The sequence below is a fragment of the Ochlerotatus camptorhynchus genome, unplaced genomic scaffold, assembly GCF_037179485.1.
Source record: "Ochlerotatus camptorhynchus isolate MF236.1 unplaced genomic scaffold, CSIRO-AGI_Acam_v1.1 ptg000137l, whole genome shotgun sequence".
Lineage (NCBI taxonomy): Eukaryota > Metazoa > Arthropoda > Insecta > Diptera > Culicidae > Ochlerotatus > Ochlerotatus camptorhynchus.
Genome location: NW_027040627.1, coordinates 639,460 through 652,974, shown reverse-complemented (window position 1 = coordinate 652,974; position 13,515 = coordinate 639,460). Strand labels below are relative to the sequence as shown.

At 42.0% G+C, this 13,515-nt stretch overlaps 1 protein-coding gene and 1 pseudogene across 8 annotated transcripts in view; one reads left to right on the top strand and one right to left on the bottom strand.

The window, feature by feature from the left end:
- The window catches only part of LOC135700496 (sex determination protein fruitless-like), a 790,809-nt gene that overhangs the window by 603,764 nt on the left and 173,530 nt on the right, over positions 1–13,515 (top strand). The gene's annotated exons all lie outside the window — the stretch shown is intronic.
- On the bottom strand, positions 10,312–12,061 carry LOC135700464 (uncharacterized; annotated as a pseudogene).

Below are 13,515 nucleotides of genomic sequence, written 5' to 3'. Positions count from 1 at the left end.
ACATGAGCATTCATAGAAGGAGGAAGAAGCTGCACCGTTATTGATCGGAATCAGTAGCTCTTCGTGAGTCGCTGTGGGCCATCTATGCCAAGCGCGTCATACTAAAGAGTATAAACCCCGCTCAAATTCTTAGTACTACACAAAACACAAGCTTCTGCTGCAGTTAACAAATAACATTTATTATATTAGATCACGTAGTCCTACTTCACCATTGCGTACAACCCCATAGGACTGTTCCTTGTAGTTTTTTAAATAACTATGAAAATAGAGAGTTCTTTTGTTTCTTTTTTTAACGTAGCATTCTACGGTGGCCAACCATGTAGAAAAATACGCTACAGGGGGGAGTGAGTCCAAAGTTGGTGCTTCATGAAACGGAAACACACGTTTAAGGTTTGTTTCGGTTTAATGAAGCACTAACTTTGGTTCCCCTCATCATAGTATATTTTCTACATGGCTGGTCGCCCTAAAATGCCACTTCAGTTATGCATCTCCCCTTTTCAGAATTCTCTAAAACTAAATTTGAGAATTTCTCCGGGATTCCCTAGAAATTTTCTTTATAACAATCCAGCAACTCTATCCAGCCTAAGTTTTACTATGTTTGTTTAAGGATGCTCCCAAAATTCAGTAGAATGAACTTCATACAATTCACCTCAGATAAGTCATGAAATTCTGCTTCGAATTATCTATAATCTGCGCTTAGAAATGCGGTTGGAATTATCCTTAGAATTCCCTTAAAAATCATCTCAGAATTTCATTGAAATTATACCCTTGAAATTCGATTCCCTTGGGTTTGACTTACCTTACCAATCAGGCTAAGGCCTTGTTGTCCTCTGCTGTCCGAAGAAGTCGTCTCCACTGTACTTGATCCACGGCCATTCTCGAAGTCTGCGAAGGGTCCGCAGGTCGCCTTCTACTTGGTCGATCCACCTTGCCCGCTGCGCGCCTCTTCTTCTTGTTCCTTTTGGGTCTTTTTCGAGAATCATTTTCACTGGGTCGTCGTGCGGCATTCTTACGACGTGCCCAGCCCACCGTAGTCGCCTAATTTTTGCAATGTGGACGATGGATGGTTCTCCCAGCAGCAGGTGCAATTCGTGGTTCATTCGCCTCCTCCACGTTCCGTCATCCATCTGCTCTCCACCGTAGATGATACGCAAAACACCTTCCGTTCGAACACATCAAGGGCGCGTTGGTCCTCCACGAGCATAGTCCAGGTCTCGTGGCCGTAGAGGACCACCGGTCTAATCAGCGTCTTGTAGACAGTCAACTTCGTGCGGCGGCGAATTTTAATCAACCGGAGCGTCCTCCGAAGTCCAAAGTAGGCACGATTCCCTGCCATAACGCGTCTTTGAATTTCTCTGCTAGTATCATTTTCGGCGGTCACCAGTGACCAAAAATACACAAATACATCGACCACTTCGATTTCGTCACCGTCAATCTGAACTCGGGGTGGGAGGCTAACATTGTTTTCCCTGGAACCTCTTCATTTCATGTATTTGGTCTTTGATGCGTTGATGGCAAGTCCAATCCACCGAGCTTCAGCCTTCAGTCTGATGTACGTTTCCGCCATCGTCTCAAAGTTCCGTGCCATGATGTCGATGTCATCGGCGAAGCCAAGAAGCTGGATGGACTTCCTGAAGATCGTGCCACTCGCGTCTATCCCTGCTCTTCTGATCACACCTTCTAACGCGATGTTGAACAGCAGACACGAAAGTCCATCACCTTGCCGTAACCCCCTTCGAGATTCAAAGGGACTCGACTGTGTCCCCGATACTCGAACAACGCACATCACTCGATCTATAGGCGCCTTGACCAATTGCGTCAGTTTATCCGGAAATCCATGCTCGTGCATAATTTGCCATAGCTGATCTCGATCGATTGTGTCGCATGCGGATTTGAAATCGATGAACAAATGATGTGTGGGCACGTTGTATTCGCGGCATTTCTGCAGAACCTGCCGAATCTCGAAAATTTGTTCCGTGGTAGCGCGGGCACCCATGAATCCCGCCTGGTATTGCCCTACGAACTCTCTTGCAAATGGTGACAGGCGGTGGCATAGAATTTGGGACAGTACCTTGTAGGCGGCGCTCATCCGTGTGATCGCGCGGTAGTTGCAGCAATCCAACTTGTCACCCTTTTTGTAGATTGGGCATACAACACCTTCCATCCACTCCTCCGGTAATATCTCCTCCTCCCAAATCTTGGCAATTGCCCATTGCAGCGCTCTAGCCAGTGCTTCACCACCGTATTTTAATAGCTCACTTGGTAGTTGATCTACACCAGTTGCTTTGTTGTTCTTCAGCCGACCGATGTCCTCCTCAACTTCTTGAAGATCAGGGGCCGGTAGCCTGTCGTCTTCTGCGCGTGCTCCAAGGTCTGTTGCCGTGCCACCTTTGTTTTCTGCTGCATCACCGTTAAGGTGCTCGTCATAGTACTGCTGTGGACTCAATCACCTCACACTCATTTGTGAGAAGGTTACCGTTCAAGTCCTTGCACATATCGGCTTGTGGCACGTAGCCTTAGTGCGAACTATTTAGCTTCTCGTGAAACTTCCGTGTGTCGTTTACGCGGTACAGAACCATCGCCTCGCGATCTCGGTCTTTCTGCTGACGGTTTTTCCTGCGGAAAACCGAATTTTGTCTGTTCCGCGCTTGTCTGTATCGCTCCACATTCAATCTCGTGCGGTGTTGCAGCATTCTCGCCCGTGCTGCATTCTTCTCCTCTACTAACAGTTTGCATTCGCCGTCAAACCAGTCAGTGCCACTGCAGCAGTACTACCTATGGCAGATCGGATGTTCCTCCAGCCATCTTCAAGAGAAGCCGCGCCAAGCTGCTCTTCCGTGGGTAGTGCAACTTTCAGCTGCTGCGCGTAGGGCAACTCCGGTATCCCGTAATTGCTCAATGTTGGGTCACGGCGTTCAACTTCGACGGGTGTTATGTACCGTCGAGAGTTTTGAACGTATGCATATTGAAACTAAGTAGTGGTCCGAATCTATGTTCCGTCGATAAGAACGTCGATTAGAATTATCTGTCGATTAGAACGTGATCGATTTGGTTTTCTGTGTGTTGGTCAAGTGATCTCCCTTGGGTTTGGATGGTTAGTATGTAACGGTATGATGTGATATGTGGGCCCGGTGGCCTTAGAGCGACCGTTTTTGCTTACTGAGCAGAACATCATGAGTTTCATCTCAGGTCCACTCTTCAATCGTTTTATTTGTTAATATGACTACATGGTAATAACAGCAACTCGATGATTAAAAAGGAGTGGCAAACGTTTTTGCTTACTGATAAAAGGACCGTGGCTTCAAACCTGCTATCGTTACGACATCAATTCAGCATATCGTTTTACAAAACGAATCCTGCTACAATCGCTACCCTTTTATTCAACATCCCAGTGACAGTGACTCGTGTAAGTGCATTGGATTTATCGGCTTTCATCAAAGTGAGTGTCACGGTAACACGTTTCTACCCATTCCTCTCTTGATCTGCGTTCGCTAGATTTTACACATTGAGGATGATTGCTAGTCCCAAGTATCGTCTATTAGTTCTCTATGTAATTACAGCTGATCTAGCTATAACGGAGTGGCAACAGTGGATGGTCAATCATGCTCATGCTCATGCTCAGAATTCGCTTGGAACTATCTTCAGAATTGAAATTATTCTTAGAATTACCTTGGAATTTGTCCTAGAATAATTTTGGATACATCCTCAGAATTCAATACTGTCGAAATTTCCTTGGAGTTATCATCAGAACTCTCTAGAATATCTTCTCAGAACTTATTTGGAATATTCATCAGAAATGGACCAGGAATTCTTTTCACAATCGTCATGGAATATTCCTCAGATCAGCCGAAAATTTTAAATCTGAACCGTCCTTAAAATTCACCTGGAAGTCTTCTCGCAATTACCACGGAACTCTTCCTACATTTGACTTGAAGTTCTAATCTAATCTAATCTAATTTAATCTAACACCAACACCAACCAACAACAGTTCTTGAAAGCATCCTGGAAAATGATATATATTTACCTACATAATTTTTCTTGTCTATTTGATGTTTCACATCGATATGCGTCACACATATCAAAACGGCCAGGCCTACTGGGCAGCATTTAAGGGGCAAGATGATTCAAAGAACATCACCAATAAATGGATGAAACGTGGACATCTCGTACCGTACGTACCGATTTTGGTAATTATATAATTGGTTGGTCGTTGGAAGCATCACAGCTAGAAAGTTTAAGTGATGCTCCATTTTCTTCTGACGGTTGGGCATGACCACTAACTTTTGTCCTAGCCTTTTATGTCTTATGGCTATTGCGCCATTACTCGCTTTCTGAAAAGAGAAGAGGGAAAGGAAAAGGAGAAGAACAAAGGGAAAAAGATTATGTGAAATCTATGAACATAAACAATATTTTTGGTTTGAAATATACAATATAGAAATGCATAACGGCGCGGTGGTCACTACCCGAGTTTTGTCACTATTATCAAGTCATAAAAAGTAACAAGGAGTAACAAGTTTGAAGTTGTCACGACTATGCTTCGGTGGTAGATCTTATACCAGTAACGCACCACAAAAAGGTGATCTCCCAACGTTACTGGTTTGAAAAAATAAAAATTTACAAAATGAAACGAACATACCAAGTTTAGCCAATTGAACCGGAAGGCTGCCTGACATGTGTTGATGTAGAAGTCCAAATTGTAGACGAAGTTTTACGAAGATCAACATGAACTAGTCAGGTTTATAGCAGTTGCGCAGAATGTCTTCCTTCGATTTGAGGTAAACAAATGTTCGGTTGTATGTAGTCGATTTTTGATGAGCATTTTTTATTTTATTTATTTGTCGTCAATCAGTGTAGACCGTAAAAAAAGTTGCCTTGGTAAGCCTTTTCGTGGCCAATAGTCAGGATAAACACTGCGACTCAACGAATAATGGAATGGGGCGAATGATTGGACGCCTCGTGGAGGTTCTACTTGGCTTTGGAACAGCTTCTCAGCGGCAAATAATACAGACCTAGAATGAGGAATTAGAAATTATCTCCTGTGCCTGGTTATGGCCGGATCAGCAACCGATTATAGATATAAAAAACACCACGGGAAAAACAAACGTCAGGTTCGAAAACCTCAGCTTCTGTTTTTACAGTTCAGCTTGTTACTTGGGAAAGAACCGGAAAGAACAACCAACAAGGCCGGCTGTTGGTGCTAGGTCCCGAGAGGCCAATAGAGATTTCGAAAGGCCAATAGAGCAGACGAAACATGGTTGAAGGAACACTAATTAAAACTTCACAAAACACGAAAAAACAAACGGAGCAAGAAATTGACGGCTAAATTTTTCCATATCTTTCTTCGAGCACAGCTCACTACGATCTCCCTACATTTGACTTGAAGTTCTAGCCAAAACACTATTAGAGGTCATCCCAAAACTCACTTGGAATTCTTTACTGAGATATTTTGGTGTTATCCCTAGAATGTATCCTATTATCTCTTCAAAAATTGTTTGGAAATTAAAAAAAAAATGTTAATAGTTCTTCAAAATGACTGTATCCAAAAAATTGAGTACAGTCTCTTGGGGGTCTTGAAATGATTTCAAGATTATTATTTTCTAGAAAAAGATGAAGTAAATTTTTCCCGACTTGAGCATGAGGAATCACTCGGATGTTGAATAAAAGGGTAAGGATTGCAGCAGGATTCGTTTTGGAAAACGATTGATGTCTTAACGATTCCATAGCGCGAAGGAGCACAGTAAACCAAATCGGTCGCTACTAGGCCATCGAGCTCTTTTTATCACAAAACAATTATGATTAAATTTCCATTCAATTTGTTGTAACCTTACTGACGCAGAGTTGTGCCAAGGGTATCAAAACACGTGCTTTTTTATTTAAGCTGAAATGGTTGATTAAAGGTACTAGGTGTCTTCTGAGAAGTTTATCGGGTTACAACACTCCTTCTTATGGTAAAAAAAAATTACAGATCTTCTTCACCGTCTTCTCGAATCCTCCGATCCGTTAATTTCCAACATGAGGGAACTACCGAAAAACTAAAGTGAGGTGTGCTCCGGGGATGCTCTGCAACTTTTGGCCATCACAGATGACAACGGCGAGAACAGTGATATCGACGAAGAGAAAACTGCAAGCGCTCGTACAATTTGAATCGGAACCTAATAAACATTAAACATGAATGATTTTGGTATTGTTTATTGACAAAATCGAAAGATATTAAGAGTACGTAAGTCGTTTGGGGATGGTTTGCTTTTGATCCCGAGTCGTTTTGTTAGTCACTAGAAATAACCCAGGATCCTTATAGCTGAATTTGTTGCCTGTATCTCTTCTAATAAAAAGGATATACCCAAATATAGTAAAAAATATGAATAATTTCTAATTGATTTTACACGAGTTTAAAATACAACATACTTCCAATTTTTTCATATTATTGAGAACAACATATGCCCTTTCAAATGCCGTAAAAAACTTTTTTTTTATTTGCCCCAACCAGAGATATTAACATTTGAAAAGTGCATATTTTTAATACAAGCTTTGTGTAGAAAGAATTTGCGCCTTCTTAAGATCTAAAAGTTATTCCAAGACATCTCTGTTGAGAAATTCGAAATAGGAAAACTAGAGCAAAACAACTGTTTTTTAAGAGCCACCCTACTCAATTCAAGAAAATAGCTCTAAATCGGCCAATTTAAGAGACACAAAAAGTTATCTTCATCAAAGTTGCTTAAATTAGCTCAGCTGTAACTTTGCGCAAGAATGTATACCTTAATGTATTCAAACAAAAAAGTTAGATTTTTGTTTTAATGATAATAGGAACCACCCTAGAATTCATTGTCATAAAAATGAGAGCCTAACTATAAGGAACAACTTTGTAGAAGAAGCTTTTAGTCTAAAGTTTCAATTTCAGGCTCAAAACATATCATTCCACCTAAATCTGCATTCTGGACCACTGTGCACTGTGCGACGACGACAACAACTGCTCTTGAGAAGATTTTGATGTGGATCTCCAATCAACACGTGTTTGCTAAAACTCAAATGCTACATCTTTTGTGTACCCGTTTTATAAACCAAATTTCATTACGCTCAGTAGTTAAAGGGGCTTGGGTTATAAACAAACGATCTTCTGCTCAGTAAGCAAAAACGGACATTCTAAGGCCACCGTGTCCCATACATCACAACAAGCTACGACCGACGATCTGTTGTGGGACAACTTAGTATTAAACCCATGATATTCTACTCATTAAGCAAAAACGATCCATCCAGGGGCTTCTAAAAACCACAACACTCCACGACAAAATATGAACTAATTCAGAATTATGTTGAGTAAACTGTTATACAACCAAAATCAATCATGCTAACCTTATTTAAACTGTTATAGAACATGTGTGTTGCTTGGGTTCTTTACTAATTTTTGCATTTTTTTTCTATCATTACAGGTACGTATCTCAAATATGTCGCTCAGACATAACCATCTATTCATCTCAAGGTAGTCAGTTTCAAAGTATGTTGATAATATTTCCATACTCATAAAGGTAATTGTAATCAATCAGTATGAAGATTTCGAATAAAATACACATCGATGCATCAAGCGGAACCTTATCGTCGCAAAACCACGTGACGCCATTTCCACCCTACAAACTGTGCGAAAGTATCTCCTTCCGAGCCCCTCGAAGCTTAAGGCCAAACTAAGGGAACAGATAGAGAGAGAGCACATACATAAAAAAATCAAAAAGTTTTATTTTTAGCTGTGACTCAATTCGCGCGGCGCATCATACCGAATTGGCGCACAAAACTCATACTCGCAAAAACACAAAGTTTCGAACAACCATCATAAAGAGGATGAAATAAAGGGAAGCCAGCAGCATCCCATAACTATGTCTCCGACTTCGATGACGATGACGACGACGACGACGGGCACTCATCTTGGTTGGCTTTCTCACCAAATGTCCAAAAAAGTGATCGCGTCGACTTGACTTTCGCTTTGACGTGTATGTACGGGGTGGATCACGGTGGGTAGGTTGAGCGGGGCAATCTTCCTCGCAGGGATCCCTTTTACCCCCTATGTAGTCCAAGCATTTGTGTCACGAGGACTGTTTGGTTTCTTTTTCTAACCGTGATGGTTTGTTTACCAACCACCCGAGAAGGCGTCAGTATGCTGATGAGATGACGGGGAACCATGCCGGGCGAGGGCAAAGTCATTAGCGTATCGTCTATTTATCACAAATATTCATAAATAATTTTGCACGAAACTCACGGACTTTCTCTGCCCCGATTGTGTTCGAGTTGATCGAGCCCCCTGAATTTGACGTAATGAAGTGTTTGAGACGAATTTATTTCCGCAATCCGCACTTTCAATCTCGGTTCACTATCCACGCACAACGCACACTAACAGTAAGTCATAAATTTGTCATAAATTAATTGCTATCGTGAGACGCGAAGCACAAACTTTTGGGGGGAAAGAAGTGCAACCGCAAAAAAAAAACACCTAATCAAATTAGCAATTCGTGAAACTTAAGTGAGCATAACAGATGGAGGGCTGTTTTTCTGCGCAAAAAAAATACTCTTCCCGTCACACCAAGTGGTTAGCAAAAACCAGGCAGCCAGTCAGTGGAGATTAGAGCACAACATCAGCCGAACATTAGGATGCGCACCTTCGATGGAACACTTGAAAAGCAATTGACTTCGGGCTCCACACCGCGGGTGAATTTCGGTCAAAGATACAAAAAAGTACCTTCAGTTCAGCCTCAGCCTGCGTTCGCCCTTGTTTTAGCCACACTAATGATATTGCAATCATAAAAAAATTTACGCGATTTTTGCTCCCCCCGTTTTGGAACGGTTTGCTTCTCTGCACCCACCTGGTGATGTTGGCGAGGTTTGCGAAAAAGAAAGCATTTACCAAAAAAAGGCCTTTCCCATCAACGTCAGTCCGATAATGGTTTCTGCGTTGTTCCCGCTGTAACTACTTCCACTAAATTGTTAATGAAAATGTGATTGTTTTTAAATTTTATTGGCTCCGTGGCTCAGTGTCTGCTGTTGCTAAGGTCGACGAATCCCTTTGATGGTCTGGCGATGGCGATGATGTTGGTGGTATTGGTGGCGATGGAAAGTGTTAATTAGATAGGAACCAGTTGATAACGGTGGTACATCTCAATACCGCTTCAAGTCGTGAGCAGCGAACTGGTTTGTCGAAACATTTGGAAACAAATCGCGGAAAAATGGTAATGCGATTTTTGCGCAACATCACCAAGTTACGCACGATGGGTTCGCTGGTTGGGCAGGTTTGGGGAGGTTTTGAATTACGATATTAATTAAAATTGATTTAATGAATAAGTCTTCTTCAGATTTGTGTAATCCTACATTTTTTACGCATTCTAATAAGCGGTTAAATTTGACCAACCACTAGATGAATTTAAATATAGAGGTGATACTTTACCAAGCTCTCATAACCCCAAAACAATGATTTCTATACCACCTTTCCACCGGTATGTAACGCTTGACAAGAGCAAATACTCCTGGAATTGTTGAGGGAATATTGTCTCTGAAAGCTCCCTTTTAGTTAAAACGAATCATGCAGCAGAATAATACACGGTAGAAGGTTGTCACATCTAAACCAAATGCTCTTACACTTGACTCAGTCTGTCATGCGGCACTACGAATCGAAGTGATTTATCATTGATTTTCAAGTGATTCGCGTTTTTAAACAAAGTGATTTGTCGTTGACAAATGTGTACTGTATAACACCTTTAAATCAAAATGATTATCATTTGAATTGGCACCACTGTTTTCATTCATTGAATTTGATTAGTTTTGCTTTTGGAAGCAAATGTCAAAAACGCATATGCCAAACATTACTCGCGAAGATGGCAAATGAACAACTCGACAGTGAGCATGCAAAAGGGCCTATACGCGATGATCGATTCTCTTCGTCGATTTTCTCTTTTGCTAATAACTCGCTAGATTTAACGTTTCTCGGTGCGTTTGCTGTTGCTTTCGATAGCCAATACAACCTGTTACTACTCTGCATTGAACAAATTCTAGAAAATTGTTTCGCCTAGCTGTAGCAATGCAAAGAGAAAATCGATGAAGAGAATCGATCATCGCGTATTCGCCCTTATGAATGCTCACTGTCGAACTAATGAATTCAGAGCAAGATAGCGACAATTCTCCATTTCCATCCGAAATAATTTACATTCCAGAGCGTGAGTAGTACTAAATTGTTGTTGTATTAAATAATAGTGTATTATTCAAATGAGTGGATTATAGTTTTGCGATTTTTTTTTTTGTATAAATTCAAACATTTTCCTGGTTGATGATACAACACATATTAAATGTAAAATTATAGGTTGAGAATCATTAACATTAAGCAAAAAAAAAAAGTAGGAAAAAGTGTTTTCAAATATTGAGAAATGTAACTGAACCTTACCTAGGATGACTATCATGGTTCGTTCTAAACCTTATACGAAAAATTGAAAATAAGAAAAACAAATCTTCCTCAAATCAAAACATATCGAACAAGCCGCAATTTTTTGTTGAGCAGTTCAGTTCATCACCAACGGCGGAGGTGGCGGAGAATTGATGCTTTGAGCGCTCAGCGGGGACACAGGGCCGTCCTCGCCGCTCAGCTCCTCTTCGTTGTCAGCAAACAACCCATTCTGGTGCTCAGCTCGACGGCGATGATGGTGGTAACCGTTTGCTTCCATCGGAACGGGTACCTCGTCCATCGCGACCAGAGGTTCCCTATCGTCGTCGCCGACCAGCTGTGCAACTTCGTCATCGTCGTCGCTCATGCTGCTGGAGCTACTACCGTCGTTGTCGTTGTTGTTCTCACCATTGTCACTACTGCTTGAACTCGTCGAGGACGAACTATCCGATTCGCTGTCCTCACTGCTCGATCCGTGGCAAGACGAACTGTCCTTCTGCTCGACCAAGACGTTAGAGCCGTAGTTCCGAGGCGATGATTTGGCGGACAGGACCATGCCGATGCGGGAAGCATGCTCCAACTGCCGGCGGAGCTCGAGATTCTCAGCGGTGAGCTCCCGAATCCTATCTTCCAGTCGTCTTCGATCTGCCGCGACCGGCGCCGGCACCTTCGTACCCCCCTCGGTTGCATCTTTGGTCGTCGTCGTTGCATTATTCACAGCACTTTCGTTTTCCTCCTTAATGGATAGCGATTTGACGGCGTTGTAGCGCCGCGTGACTTACTCATAGTTGGCCTCCAGCTGTAGGTATTCCTGTAGCAGTTGGCTCTTGCTGAGCCCTTCCAACCGTTCCGAACGAGCGTCTTCGTACACGCTGGAGAACTCCTTGGTGAGGAATTCCTCTTCGTCCTCTGAGGGTGTTAGGACTTGTGGCATGTGGTCTTCCATCAGGAAGCGATTGGTGTTGTATGGCACTAGCGATGGTTGATCGGACAGAAGGAACGGATCCTTCGTTGAGATGATACCACTTCCAGCGGATCCTAGCGACACCTTGGCACGACGTTTGTTGGCCGCCGTCCGTAGGAGGGGCACATGGAACTTCCATTGGGACTTGGAGTAGGGCCGCGAACTGGACGACCGTTTGCCGCGCTTAGTCTTACCGCGTCGCGTTTTACGTTTGCTGTTGTTTTTGTCGCTGCCATCGCTACCTTGTTTCTCGCTAGGAGAAGCATCCGCTCTTTCTCCCCCTCCACTGCCGGGGGACATAACCAACCCACCACCGACAGTGGAAGAAACAGCAAGAGCGATGTCGAGTTTATTCCCACTTGCCGAATCGTTCTCATCTACCATCATCGTCGTTCCTGTGACCGAAATCGGAACCAATGGCGCTAGCGTCGTTCGGTATTCCGAAGCGTTAGTTCGTTCGGGCGCCACAGCGAGCGCTGCCATTTCGTTACCACGGTTACCACCAACAGCAGCAGTCTCCGCTGCGACCGTACACTGCACAAGACCGACGTCATTTTGCTTCGCGAGCGAAAATTTCTTTTCCTCCGCATTTTCAACGTTCTTTGCCGACATTTTGACTCTTTTCCAAAACCACTTTCAATCGCTCGAATTCACACACACACAAATTTTGCACCAATGTGTCTATAGCACGGACCGAAAATTGCTCACTCTAATCAATACCACTGATACTGGGTTCGATTTTGCAGTTGTCGCCATTTCTCGCTGGATTAGTACCTATATATTCTATTACAAAACATTGTCAAACTTCTCAAATTTACTGCTCAATGTCTCGTCTGGCTTCTACTGCAAGCCTTGTAATGTTGTTCAATATCACTTGGAAACATGTGATCTGGGTAGTAATATGATACATGTTCTATGGTCATATTCTGAATAACATGTAACAAGCCAATATATTTATTTAAACCCATTTTTGATGATATTAAAATTAACAAAAATTAATTTTTGGGAATTAACAAATTTGATACCAAATTTTGTTTTCATTTTGCTGTACATTTGCTTTTCAAAAATATGTTGTTGCGGGTTTGTTTTCATTGCCTTAGCATAACATCAAATTGAATACTTGTTTTGTTATCAACAGGAAAAATTTATATCAAATTGAGTTTTCAGTTTGCGCTCACTGATAGCAGAAATAGTTTTCAATGTGATGTCACAGGAAGATTTTTTTGCTTTCAATTTTGATATTTTAACCGTTAAAACGACCAAAACTACAGCAATCTTTGTAATCATTATCAGTGAAATAACAACATCAAATTTAGATTTCAATTTGATCTCAGACTTTGCTCGGGAAGTCCACCAGTTTGTGAATAGTTTCCAAACGAGCCAGAGCTGAATTACAATAAAGCAGATTATGAAACATTGAACGAAATTTTTCATCATACGGATTGGTCGTTTTTAGAATCGACAACGAACATTGACGAAGCAGTTAGTCATGTTCCTATACGTAGACCCACTCCAAAGCCAGCTAGAGGAAATGCTCATTTACGACGGCTCAAACGTATTAGATCGAGAACACTTCGAAGTTATAGTAGAAACCGCTGTCCTTTCTACAGGCAGCAATTTACCTGTGTCTGTAATAACTAGCGTCTTTACAACCGGTTCCTGTATAAACTTTACTCTCTACGCACACAAGACAACCTTCGGAGAAACCCTAAGCTGTTTTGAACTTTTGTGAACTCTAAACGTAAAGAAAATGGCCTACCTGTAGAGATGATTCTGCACCACGATATCGTTAAATCATCTTCTGAAAAGTGCGAGCTATTCGCTGCTTACTTCAAGAGTGCATTCAATATACACCAAATAATGCCTGTGATTTGAGGAATTTTGCTGTTGACCACCAACATGTAAAATCAGCTAATTCTAAAATGAAGTTCTCCACTTCAGTTAGCCCAGATGGAATTCCATCCTGCATTTTGAAACGTTGCTCGAGTGCATTGATTTATCCGTTGACGCTTCTTTTCAATATGTCCCTTCGAGAATGCAGATTCCCATCAAGCTGGAAATTGTCTATTATGTTCCCTGTTCACAAAAAAGGAGATAAACAGAATGTAGAAAACTATCGCGGCATTACGACATTGTGCGC